The following is a 13,676-nucleotide window of genomic DNA, read 5'->3' on the forward strand; positions in this document are numbered from 1 at the left end:
TATTATGGTTCGAATGTATGTCACCCTAAAATTCATATGTTGGAATCTAAGACCCAATGCGTGAGTGTTAAGAAGTGGGGCCTTTAGAAGGCAATGAAGTCATCCCTCATGAATGAGACCAGTACCTTATAAAAGGGCCCCAGGGAACCATCTAAGTCCTTTTTGCCTTTCTGCCTCCAGACATGTAAGGATGCAGCAAAGGCCCTCGCCAGATGCTGAATGCGGATGCCGTCATCTTGGACTTCCTAGCTTCCAGAACGGTGAGAAATACATTTCTATTGTTTATAAATTACTCAGTCCATGGAATGTTGTTGTAGCAGCACAAATGAACTAAGAGACCTGGCAGATTATAGACCTCATTTTAATTTTAAAAACAGAAATTAGGATGAGCTAATATATTAATTTTCTCTGACCGCTCTAACAAATTACCATAACTTTGATAGCTTAAAACAACCCGAATTTATTTTCTTACAGTTCTGGAGATCAGAGTTTGATATGGGTCAAACGAGGCTAAAATCAGGGTCTCATCTGGCTTCATTTTGTCCTGGAGGCTCTGGAGGAGACTCTGTTTCCTTGCCTTTTCCAGCTCCTAGAGGCTGCCTGTATTCCTGTAATTCTTTGTAATTATGTTGAGCCTACTCAGATAATCTAGGAAAATCTCCTCATCTCAAGATCCTTAATTCAATGACATCTGCAAAGTCTCTTTTGCCATGAAAAGAAATATATATTGATAGGTTTTGGGGATTAGGGCACGGATAACTTTGGGGGAGGCAGATTATTCTACAGGTAAAAACTTTTTGCCATTTACATAATCTTTAAAAAAAAATTTGATTAATTATGCAAATGTTTACAACATACAGAGGAAGTACAAAAAATGATGTCTTTCACCAAAAGCAAACAGCTAACATTTGTCATATATGTTTGGCTCACAACTTTTGGAAATAAAACATTGCAAATACAGCTAAATCCCCAACTCATTTCTCATTTCCTTCCTTCTTACCTTTCCTCATTAGTATCCACTATTAAGGCTAATGGGAATTATTGTGATGAATGTATTTTTACCATTTCTACTGCTAGGACTCAGAAAACAATACCCTGAAATGCAGGCCTCAGAAGCAGCTTCAGAAGCAAAAGCTTTTCTCTGACCTTCTTCTGCTCTCCTGTCTCTCAGTTCCATTCTCCCCTGAGGCTAGGCAGAGAAATTAGAATCTCTCTTCCCCAAGGCAGGTCATAGAAACCAGAACCCCTCTTCCCAAAGCCAGCCATAAAACTTAAAAATGTTACTTTAACTTTTCCTCCACCTGTCTGTGTAAAAACGGACCATGAAGAAATTATCTCACCTACGTTATTTGACTGTAGGTCTTAAGAGCCCCATTCAAGAGAGGGTTCTGCCCCACACCCAGAAGGAAGGAGTGCATGCTCTGAGAGGCTGAGAAGAATCTAGACAGACGGGCCTTGCTGGATTTCCTCACTCAGTCAGCTATTAGCATTAGATCATACCTTTTCTGTCCAATCATATTTCTACATGGTTGTTGAACTTAAGCATAAAAATGGACAATTTCCCCTGTAGCTTTGAGTCTTTGTTCTGAAGGCTCCCGTGTATACACTAAATAATACACTAAATAAATATGTATGTCCATTCTCTTATTAATCTCCCTCTTGTCAGTGATTTTCAGTAAACCTTTAGAAGGTAAAGGAGAATTTTCCCTTGGCCCTGATACTACAATAGTATATGCACTATTGTGTGTTTTTAAAATTTAGATAAATGGTGTAATACTGTTCATTTCTTTTGCTGTTTGCTTTTATATTTTGGAAATGTACCTACTTTGGTACCATACTGATCTACTTCCAGCCTCCACTTTATTCAGAGACCTCAGATTATTTATCTATTTCTCTACTGATGGGTAGTTTCCACTTACATGCTATAACAGAGCTGCACTGACACCCGTGGATATGTTCCTTTTGTGCAAATGTGGGTTTCTCTAAAGGAGAATGTACTGAGAGATGCTACATCACTCTCTGAAGTGGCCACTTGGACCAATTAGCATCTCCAGTGATGGTACAGCGTGCCCATTCCTATACGTCCTCACCAACACTAGGTATGAGCATGCTTATTAATGGTCCTAAGCTGACGTAAGTGATGTGTGTGTATCTCAATGCTGTTTCATTTTGAAATGTGCTTATTTGTGTGAGAGGTTGAGAATATTTTCATGTTGATGGATCATGAAATATTCCCCCTCAGGGAATTTCCTATTTATATTATTTTCCCTATCTTTCTATTGAGTTTGTCTTTTAAATAGGGATTCTTTACACATTCTGGTTACTGATATTTTGTTAATTACATGGATTGTAAAATCTGTTCTTATCTTTTCGTGTTTTTTCCTGCTTCTTGGCAGGTGAGTTTATACTTTTAATTAGAAAACTTTATCACACTTTTTATTTGTGACTTGTACTTTTCCTATCATGAAAAAAGGTTTTCTTCAAATTGGTTCCTATTCTGTTCTCATAAAGATATTTGCCCATGTTTTCTTCTAATAGTTCTATAGTTTTGTTTTTGACATTCATATTTTTACATTATAGAACTATTTTTAATATGACGGCAGATAATGATCAAATGTTATCTTCTTCTGAAAATGTGCTAGAATTACTTGTTTGGTCTATTACCTTCTGCTAATTTTAAAGCTGCCTCTGTCATATACCAAGCTTGCATCTATATGTGGCTCAGTGTCCAGGCTGCCTGACATCCCAGGACAATGCTGCACTGATTTATTCTCTACAGCTCCATGGTAAGTGATATGGTTAGGCTATGTGTCACCACCCAAATCTCATCTTGAATTATAATCCCCATAATCCCCATGTGTCCAGGGAGAGACAAGATGGAGGTAATTGGCTCATGGGGGCAGTTTCTCCCAAGCTGTTGTCATGATATTCAATGAGTTCTCATGAAATCTGATGGTTTTGTAAGTGTTTGGTAGTTCCTCCTGCATTCATTCTCCTTCCTGCTGTCTTGTGAAGAAGGTGCCTTGCTTCCCCTTCACCCTCTGCCATGATTGTAAGTTTCCTGAGGCTTCCTCAGACATGCTGAACTGTGAGTTAATTAAACCATTTTCCTTTATAAATTACCCAGTCTCTGGCAGTCTTTATACCAGTGTGAAAATGAACTAATACAGTAAGCTTTGCTATCTAATAAGAAAAATTTTGTTCCCCATCCCAACTTTCTCCCTTACCACACATATGGCCACTTCCTTTACATTTGTCTGGGAATTTTTTCACTCTTTACTCTTACATATGGCTTTAGGATCAGCTTGTCCAATTCTGAAAAAAGTCTTGTTAGGACTTTTATTAGACTAACAATGAAAGTGCAGAAGTGATATGTCTTCTTTATAATATTAAATCTTCCTGCCAATGAACTGGTATTTATATATCTTTCTAAATCTTTCAGTAAAGTTTTTTTTTAATTTTGTTGTATCTGCAAATGTCTGTTACAAATATCAAGTTTAGTGTTTTTTAAAATTACATTTTCTAATTAATAGTTCCTAGGAAATAAGAACAGTATTCATTTTTATATTGATCTATCCAGTCACCATTAGAACTGTCCTATTTCTCAGTAGCTTTTCTGTAGCTCCACTGGAAATTTTTGTGTCAACAAAATTTTGTCTATAATAACAGCAAAATAAAATAACAGCAATTTTGTTTCTGTCTTTTTAAGTCTTATACATTTTATTCATTTTTCTTATTTTACTGCACTGATTTAAAATCTTTTTTTTTTTCAATGTTGAATAGAAGCAGTGATGAAAGCAAGGAAAATTTTATTCCTAACTTCAGAGGGAATATATGCAATGTTGCACTCTTCAGGTATGATATTTCTGTACATTTTAGCAGAGACTCTTCATCAGGTAATGCTGTTCTTTTCTATTTTTAGATTGCTGTTCTTTTAATGAATGGATGTTGAATTTTGGGGAAAAAAAACAACTTTTTTTTTTCTTTTACATTTGAGATGCAGAGCAGTAGTGTCCTTAGAGAATAAACTCTGGAGTCAATGCCTGGACCTTAATGAACAGTGGATGACATGTTATTTTCTTTTTTCTTCTTTTAACTTTTATTTTAAGCTCAGGGGTACAAGTGCAGGTTTGTTACATAGGTAAAGTTGTGTCATGGGGGTTTGTTGTACACATTATTTTGTCACCCAGGTATTAAGCCTGGTACTCATTATTTTTCCTCATCCTCTCCCTCCTCCCATCCTCTACCCTCCAACAAGCCCCAGTGTGTGTTGTTCCCCTCTATGTGTACATGAGTTCTCATCATTTGGCTCCCACTTGTGAGAACATGCAGTGTTTGGTTTTCTGTTCCTATATTAGTTTGCTAAGGATAATGGCCTCCAGCTCCACCTATGTTCCTGCAAAGGACATGATCTCATTTTTTATGGCTTCATAGTATTCCATGATGTATATGTACCACATTTCCTTTATCCATTCTGTCATTGATGGGCATTTAGGTTGATTTCATGACTTTGTTTTTATGAATAGTGCTGCAATGAACATACACAGGCATGTGTCTTTATGATAGAACAATTTACATTCTTTGGGGTATATACCCAGTAATGGGATTGCTGGGTCAAATGTTACTGCCGACATTAGGTCTTTGAGGAAGTGCCACACGGTTTTCCACTATGGTTAAACTAATTTACACTCACACCAACAGTGTATATGTGTTCCTGACAAATTCTTTTCAAGGGCATGCAGTTCTCACACTTGTTGGTGTCAGCACTTCTTACAGTCTTAAGATTGAAGATTACAAAGAGCTTTTGTTCTTGTGGATTATGTATCTATCAATGTTTATCATGTTATAAATTAAAGCTGATATTGTAAGATATTGATTCATTTTAATACAACAATAATAAACTCAATCCATGTTAAGTAACATATTTTTGTATGAAAAGTATCATATTCTCCAGAACAAAATGAAATGGAGTCTGTCTGTTGAGTGACATATTAAACTCAACCCAGCCTATCTTCAAGCCTAATACTACTTCTTACCTTCCAGCCTTCAAGCGATTGTAATCATATGTTATACTTCCACCTATGTTATAAACCACACAATATATTATTATTTTTGCTTTAAGCAGTAATTTTTAAAAATAATTTGTAAAAATAACAAAAAGCTATTTAAATATAGCTACATATATGCAAGCCCAAATCTGACTTCAAGCTTTGATGTGGGGGCACCTTTTTAGCTTATTTATTCACTTATGCATTAGTCATGATTGCTGCATCTGCAGAAACTCACATGAAAATAATGTGCTAAATTGTCAAATGTTTGGGGTGGCTTCTACTGTTGGACCATACACAACCTTCACATTTTAGATATTCTTACTTTAGGGACTATTGAGCAAGCAGAGAAGAAAGCCTTACTATGCACTGTTTTTATTAATTCTCTTCCAATTGCTTTCTTTTCCTGCCCTTCCAGTTGTAGTTAAACAGCGGGGAGAACAGAGTTGTCCTGCTGGGGCAGTGGATCACAGCTCCATGGGGCCCCTAGGTGTGTGTGACTTATTCTCTCTCTGCCTCAGGTCCTGCACCCTAAGCCTGGCCAAAGCTGGAAGCAGGTGAAAGGAGAGTTGAGGTGGTCAAAAGAAGCATAGAGATGCCCTACTTCCACCTCCCTAGCATCTTCACTCCGTAGGACTGAGGGCACTTCCAAACAGCCTGCCTTTCCCAGAGTCCTCTCTCCTTGTCCATCAGAACCATCAGCAGAACAGAGATCTTGGAAGCATAATGATATACTTTTTCTTCCTCTTTCCCTCTTCCCTCCCTCCTCCCCTTCCTCCCTACCATCCCTTCCCTTTCTTTCCCTCTCCTCCTCTCCCCTTTCTCTCTTTTCCCTTCCCTTTCTTTTCTTTCTCCCTTTCTTCCTTTCTTTTTTTTTTGTAAGACAGAGTGTTACCCTGTCACCCAGGCTGGAGTGCAGTGGCACGATCTTGGCTCATTGCAGCCTCTGCCTCCTGGTTTCAAGCGATTCTCCTGCCTCAGCCTCCCACATAGCTGGAATTACGAGTGTGCACCACCATGCCCAGCTAATTTCTGTATTTTTAGTAGAGACAGTAGATGTTGGCCAGGCTGGTCTTGAACTACTGACCACAATTGATCTGCCTGCCTCTGCCTTGCAAAGTGCTGGGATTACAGGCATGAGCCACAGCACCTGGCCCCTTCTTTCCTTCCTTCCTTCCTTCTCTCTCTCTCTTTCTTTCTTCGTTCTTTCTTTCTCCCTCCCTCCCTCTCTCCCTTCCTTTCTTCCTCTCAATGAACACAGTATTTTGAATACTATAGTAGACTAAATAGTGCCCCCCCAACCAAAGGTCCATGTTGTAATACCTGGAACCTGTGAATATGTTACCTTACATGGCAAAGGGCACTTACTTTGCAGATATGGTAAAGAGGGACTCAGAAGGTGTCAGAGTCAAGGAAGACAATATGACAACAAGCCAAGAGGGGTTTGAAGATGCTACTTTGCTGCCTTTGAAAGGGGCCAGAGCCAGAGAATCCAAGGAATGCAGCTCTAGCAGCTGGAAAGGCCACAGTTCTCCCTTAGAGCCTCCGGAGGGAGCGCAGCCCTGCCAGCACCTTAGGTTCAGCCCGGATGCACCATTTAAGACTTCGGACCTCCAGAACTATAAGAGAATATATTGTGCTATTTTAAACCTTAAAGTTTGTGGTCATTTGTTCCAGCAGCAACAGGAAACTAATTTGAACACCAAGCACTGTATCTGATATAACCAAAGCTCCAAAGGAGGGTGCAGGCCCAGGAGTCGTGTGGCCACTGCCAGGAGAGCTAAAGCCATAAGAGTGAGTGGGGAAGGGGAAGAGTTCCAGGAGCCATGAACAGATTACTCAAGCAGGGCTGCACATTGGATATAAAAGAAAGACATGAAGTACAGTTACAGAAGAGAGATTGGGGCATTGTCACTTCACAGAAGGCAATGGGGAGTGTCAAGAGATTGATTTTCCCTCCTTTTCCCTGGGCTGTAATTTCTCCCTCTTTCTTGGCTATTCATAAACAGATGGCAATGGACCCCATGAGTGGAGCTTTAAGCCAAAATGCCCAAATCCATAGAGACAGAAAGTAGGTTAGTGATTGCCAGGGACTGGGGCTGGAAGGGAGCCGGGGGAAAATGAGGAGTGACTGCTAAGAGATAGAGGGTTTCTTTTGGAGGCTGTGAACATGTTCCAGAATTAAAGAGTGATGGTTGCACAACTCTGTGAAAATACTAAAAACCCACTAAATTGTACATTTTGAAGGGGTGACTTTTAAGATATGTGAATTATATTTCAATACAAATAAAATAAGTAGATACAGAGATAGATAGATAGATAGATAGATAGATAGATAGATAGATAGATAGATAAAAGCCCACTCCTTGAGTGGCTTTCATTCAATGCAGCAGAACCAAAGAGCAGCCAGTGCCCTCCAAGCCTAATGTGTTCCTTCTCACCATGCAGCTCTTGGCCACCTCGCTTCCTGCCTCTCTCAGTTGATTCCCTGTGACTCTATCCCTGCATGGAGGAGAGACAAGTGAAAATGAAAGACAGATGAATGTGTCAAGTTGAGAGCTCTTTACATGATGAAGGTGTTTCTGCTTCATTGCATGAAACAGAACATAGAGCGGTGATAAAACCCAGCCAGATCCTTTGGGTTGACTTCCAACCACAGGTGGTGGTTACTCATTAGGAAAGAGCGAACACTGTAATGATTTCAAAACTAAGGAGTGCAAAGCCAAATATTCACTAATAATCACTCATCAAGGAGAACAGATGGCACAGGTTGAACACTCCTGAAAATGAAAGCCCTTGGCTGCAGGGGTGAATGTCCAGGACCCACAGAAAATATCAAGTCAGATACCTCTTGAAGCACTGATGGGAAGGTGCAGCTGGACTCCCTGGAACTCTGAAGCTGAGGTCAGAGATGACTCTGCTTCTGTCCAACTCCTTAATCACATTTCTACAAGGCACTAAGCATCTCCCTTTTTCCTTCTGTAGAATAGGTATCTTGGTTGCCATACACCAACTTTTCTGATGTTTTAATTAAAACTAGGAATACTGTCTTTTAGGATTGGGCTGCTAGCAATACGGAAGGGAGCACAAATTTCTGGGTAATGGAGAGAAAATCTATTCTAGTTCAAGTATTTGGAGTTCCTATAAATCTTACTCTATATACAATTGTTGCTTGAGAAATAGTATTACCAATAGACCGCAAACAATATGCTTTTTAATCAACTGTGTCTCATCTGAGCTGTGATACATCTTTGGCCTTATGGAAAGAGAATGTTTATTTAATAAGAGCAGCTGCTGTAATTTGTCAAAATCATACCTTTTTCTGAAATTATTCCCCTGCTCACAAATGGTAGTGACTTTTGTGAAAGAGTTTATTTTGATTATTCTATTAGCTGGATCAGTAATCAGAAAACTTGCTTTGAGGGAATTGTTTCCAGATCATGTCATATCACACAGGGACCCTTGGGAGTCATCTACGTAAGCTTTCTAAAACGTAACTTTTAAACAGCAGCAACAGTCAAACACAGTGGATGTGGCGGGACTATTCTCTTATGATAAGGTTTTGTACTTCTAAAATAGGTTTCCTACTCAAAGTTCGGACCATAATTAATCAGTCCTGGTTGGAGACTTATACCAAAACTGCAATATATGTGTGTTTTAAGCATGATTTAAACATAACTTTTCTTTTCTTTTTTTAGAGACAGAGTCTCGCTCTGTTTCCCAGGCTGGAGTGCAGTGGCATGATCACAGCTCACGGCAGCCTTGACCTCCTGGGCTCAAGCAATCTTCCCACCTTAGCCTCCTGAGTAGCTGGGACCACAGGCACATGCCACCAAGCCTGGCTAATTTTTTTATTTTTTTGTAGATGAAGGGTCTTGCTATGATGACCAGGCTGGTCTTGAACTCCTGGGCTCAAGCTATCCTCCCACTTCAGCCTCCCAAAGTGCTGGGACTACAGACGTGAGCCACTGCACCCGGCCTAAACATAGTTTTCCAAACACACTATGGTCATTATCTTTAATTTATGGGAGAATTAAAGAGTTGAAATGACTCTTCACTCTTTTGAAGTGGTAGCAACTAAAAAACATAGTAGTTTTTTAGTTTTGGCAGTAGTTATGGCAGAGAGATTGGAACAACTGGATGCTGGACTTCCGGGGCATGATGGCTCACTCGATAGGTGAGGATTTGCCACCCATGGAGAAGGGGGCCTCAGGTACAAGTGCCCCACAGGCCATCCCCTCTGCACTCTGATATCTCAGGTAGACACCTCACCTTACCTCCCTCAGGTCTTCCAAGAGTCACCACTCTGTCCACACTCTACCTTTCATTTCCTTCTTCCTCCTTCCACATTTGTCCCATAGCCCAAATCTGAGCTCTCTTCTCTTTGAAACTTCTCTCCATTTCCATCAATGCTTAGTGAACATCTGCAGGGTGTCAGAAGTTTAAAAAGTGACATTCATCTAAGAACCCAGGAACAGCCAAATTTATGTGTCCCTGGCCAGCCTTTCCTTTGAAGTTCCTGAGAAACCTATACAGCAGAAAGTCACCAAGAATTAGACATTTTTGGGTTACTATTTTGGCATTGTCTCCAACTAAGTTGTCCTGGTAGGCTTGGGACTGAGGAAGTTTCCAGGGACATGGGACTTTCAGCTTTAAAACCAAGACAGTCTCAGGCAAATTGGGGAAAATTGATCACTGTTGCGGATTCAATTCTGTGTCCACCCCCACCTCAAAATTCATATGCTGAAGCCCCAACTCCCAATACCTAAGACTTTATTTGGAAATAGGGTCACTGCTGATGTAATTTGTTAAGATGAGGTCATACTAGAGTAGGGTAGGCCCCTAATCCAAGATGACTGGTGTCCTTATAAAAAGGTGAGATTTGGATGCAGACAAGCACATGGGGAGAAGGCTACATGAAGATGAAGGTGGAGGTCAGGGTTATGCAGCACCAGTTAAGGAGCACCAGCGATTGCTGGCAGACCACCAGAGGCCGGGGGACAAGCATGGGCAGATTCTCCCTCACAGCCCTCAGAAGGAACTAACTTTGCTGACAGCTTGGTCTTTAGCAAAAATCTGGACTCACATAACAATTATGCTGGAAGGTCACAGATATGGGAAGGGTTCGGGTAAAATTTGAGGAGTAAGGTGATGCTGAAACCACGGAGAGGGAACGAGGTCACTTAAAGCTTTCCCAGGCTTCAAGAGGCCTTGCATGGATAGTAGGAACCCATGTCTCATTCCCAGGAAGCACACTGGGATTGGGACTGTGGATGGGACCTTGGTAGGACTTCCTATGAAATGAGTTAGGAGTGAGCCTCCTAGGCCCATAAAAGACCCCACATGAAGCCTGCCAAGGAGTCCCTGCCACTATCCGCCCTCAGGGCACTGAGCTGTACTTCTTAAATAAAGAATATGAGCCACAGACTAGAGGAGCCTTCTGTAAATGTCCTGGACTCTGCCATATTTTCTTTTCTTTCTTTTCTTTTCTTTTCTTTTTTTTTTTTTTTTTTTTTGAGACAGAGTCTCGCTCTGTCACCCAGGCTGGAGTGCAGTGGCCCGATCTCGGCTCACTGCAAGCTCCGCCTCCCGGGTTCACGACATTCTCCTGCCTCAGCCTCCCTAGTAGCTGGGACTACAGGCATCCGCCACCACACCCGGCTAATTTTTTGTATTTTTTAGTAGAGACGGGGTTTCACTGTGTTAGCCAGGATGGTTTCAATCTCCTGACCTTGTGATCCACCCGCCCCGGCCTCCCAAAGTACTGGAATTACAGGCGTGAGCCACCACGCCCGGCTGACTCTGCCATATTTTCTAGGCTTGCATACAACTCAGAAGCAGAGAAGGAAAACCCCTAGCTTATGACCAAGACGAAGTTTCCAGTGAGTCTGGTTGGTGGGAGCTCAGAACAGATTAAAGTTGATTTAGAAAAATAAAAACACTCTGACATTTTTCATGTGCACAGATGTAAGGTAAGACTCATACCCACTACCCATTCATTGATTCAGACAAGATATGCTTTTAACTCTGCAAGCTGAGGTCCAACAGGCTGATGTCTCTAGGCTCATTTCTTGTCCAAGCTTCCCTGCCTTAGCTGAGCAGCAGTTGCTACGGAGAGAGACACGTCTTTCCCAACCCCAATCAGAAGTCAATTGAGGAGATTCCTGAAGTGTTATAGCCGTGCTGTGAATGGTGGCGGGAGGTTAGGCAGAGATGGGAGTGGGATAAAAAGGAGACAGAGAAACCTTCTGTGCTGTGAATGGTTGGGGAGAGGTGAAGCAGGGATGGGAATGGGATGAAAAGAAAACAGAGAAGCCCAAATGGATGGGAGACAAGAGGAAGATAGATAATGTACAGTCCAGCCCTGCAGAGGCCTCTGGGCCCCTCTAGAACTCCAGGAGGCCCCCGCAGCTCCATGGTTTGCATTCCTGTCCCAGCGATTCCTGGCTTTCATTTAGAACCCTGGGTGCGTATCAGGTTGAATCATAGCCCACAGCTTGCTGCACTGTCAAATTTGTGTCTGCCAACAGAAAGGAATGTATTTCAGCCAGCAAGAGAGGGAACTCAGGATTTGTGGCAAGGAAAAATGGAATGCAGTAGAGGAGAAAACTCCATTAGAAATTCTCTGAGGAGCCAGGATCATTTGTCTTCCACTTCTGGTTGTCAGTGGGCCACTCTCTGCCTACAGCTGCCACCATCTCTCTAAAGGAAAGAAACACAGCATGCTTATTTGCCTCTGCTAGTTGTATAATCAGACAGATCGTTGATAAAGCCCTGCATCAACCTCTCAACCTAACCTTTTACTTTATCAGTATCCTGTCCTCTAGATGGGAGATGGGAGTGGGAGCCCAATCCTTTTCTTTTCCTTTTTCTTTTCTTCTCTTCTTTTTTTTCTTTTCTTTTCTTTTTTCTTTTTTCTTTTTTTTTGAGACAGAGTTTTGGTCTCGTTGCCCAGGCTAGAGTGCAATGGTGCGAGCTCGGCTCACTGCAACCTCCGCCTCCCGAGTTCAAGTGATTCTCCCTGCCTCAGCCTCCCGAGTAGCTGGGATTACATGCATGCACCACCACACCCAGCTAATTTTGTATTTTTATTAGAAATTGGGTTTCTCCATGTTGATCAGGCTGGTCTCGAACTCCTGACCTCAGGTGATCCACCTGCCTTAGCCTCCCAAAGTGCTGGGGTTACAGACGTGAGCCACTGCACCCGGCCCAACCCGCTCCTTATCAAAAAACTTCACCCCGTTGTGGCCTCTTTATCCTTCATGTGTGTGTCCTGTCCACCAGTCCATCTTTCCATGATTGGTTTGCACATAGCCACTTCAGACCTCCCTACTGCCCAATGTATCTACTGTTATCTTCCTAAAACTCATGAGCTTTAACCAGGAAATTGGACTTTGAATTCAAAACAAGAAAAACAATTAGAAGACCCGAAGTACAGGGAGTGCTCTATTTTACTTCTTGCTGTTTGTGTTTATTTCCCCAGAGAGAGAGCACCACGGAAGGGAGCCCCATTCCCAAGCATGGTGTCCAATACACTGGTGAGTCTTGGCAGATTATGAGGCAGGTCACAGACAATTGCTATCGTGAATTAAAATCTGTGAATAAATCTCTTTATAATAAAGTAGGGAGTATCCAAGAGTATCCTTATAATAAAATTACATCTACTCATTTCCATTTGGATATGCCCTCTTGAGTGGAAGAAGGGGATGGAGTACAGCTGGCACACACCTCAGTCACCTAACTACCCAATTATGGTTGTTAAATATGGCTGTAATAAAAAAATTTCAAGCTTTTCTTGAAATCTAGTTATACCCATGGGGATGTATTTAACACGTGATACCACTTGCCTCTTCTTTTGACAGAAAGAATAACTGGGCTCAGTAATGCACCTAGAGACTCAGATTCCAGACCTGCCCACTTGCTTTACTATCCAAAACAACCATGACACATGACTTCTCTGGCAGGGTGTTGGCCAAGACAAATTGAACTATAGAAGATCCTTGACTTGCCAACGTTCAGATGATGAACTTTCAAAAATAGCGAAACTGGCTGCGGAGCAAAAGCTTTTCGGCTCTGCACAACACCAACAGATGGCGCTAAGTGTCACCCTTGTGGAGAGCAGAGGGACCTCGGAAGGGCCTTTGGAAATCTAATCTGGTTTTGAGTTCTTGGTGGGAAAATGCACCTTTAAGTTGGGGGAGTTTGAAGACACTGCCAAGACACGTGCTGCAGCATTTGATCTTTTCTGCCGCACTGGCTTCTGCAATTAACATGCTTTCACCAGTGAAACTCAGGTTGGGGGGAGAGCATTCTTCCAGGTTTATGCCTGTTGTCATGGAGTAATTATAATTCATGTCTCCGTTCACAGTGTCCTGGTTTGTAGAATAAAATATCTGGTCCACCCACCCAGTGGGATCTTTGAGAATCCATTCATTTTAGAGTCAGCATCTGTGGCTGGTTCCAAGACTGTAATTTGCTTCCTTGGCAAATGCCACACTACATCAAAAGGGGGCAAAAGAGTATGATTGCTCTATTTTTACTTAGAATCCAAGTGGTAATTTATGGAATACAGGGGTTCTCAACCTCAGCACTATTGACGTTGGAGCTGGATAATTCTTTGGTGGTTGT

At 41.7% G+C, this 13,676-nt stretch overlaps 2 long non-coding RNA genes across 5 annotated transcripts in view; one reads left to right on the plus strand and one right to left on the minus strand.

Moving 5' to 3' along the window:
• LOC109028628 (uncharacterized) overlaps positions 1-13,676 on the minus strand; it is a 162,075-nt gene that overhangs the window by 53,790 nt on the left and 94,609 nt on the right. The window lies entirely within an intron of this gene.
• Positions 6,481-13,446, plus strand: LOC109028630 (uncharacterized). 2 transcript variants are annotated; one of them, XR_008669077.2, is made up of 4 exons: positions 6,481-6,842; positions 7,497-7,952; positions 12,532-12,586; positions 12,911-13,446. It is a non-coding gene; the product is annotated as an uncharacterized lncRNA (long non-coding RNA). The 2 variants fall into 2 exon arrangements; XR_002007646.3 differs by lacking the exons at positions 6,481-6,842; positions 7,497-7,952 and adding an exon at positions 8,899-9,225.

The sequence above is a fragment of the Gorilla gorilla genome, chromosome 8, assembly GCF_029281585.2.
Source record: "Gorilla gorilla gorilla isolate KB3781 chromosome 8, NHGRI_mGorGor1-v2.1_pri, whole genome shotgun sequence".
Classification (NCBI taxonomy): domain Eukaryota; kingdom Metazoa; phylum Chordata; class Mammalia; order Primates; family Hominidae; genus Gorilla; species Gorilla gorilla.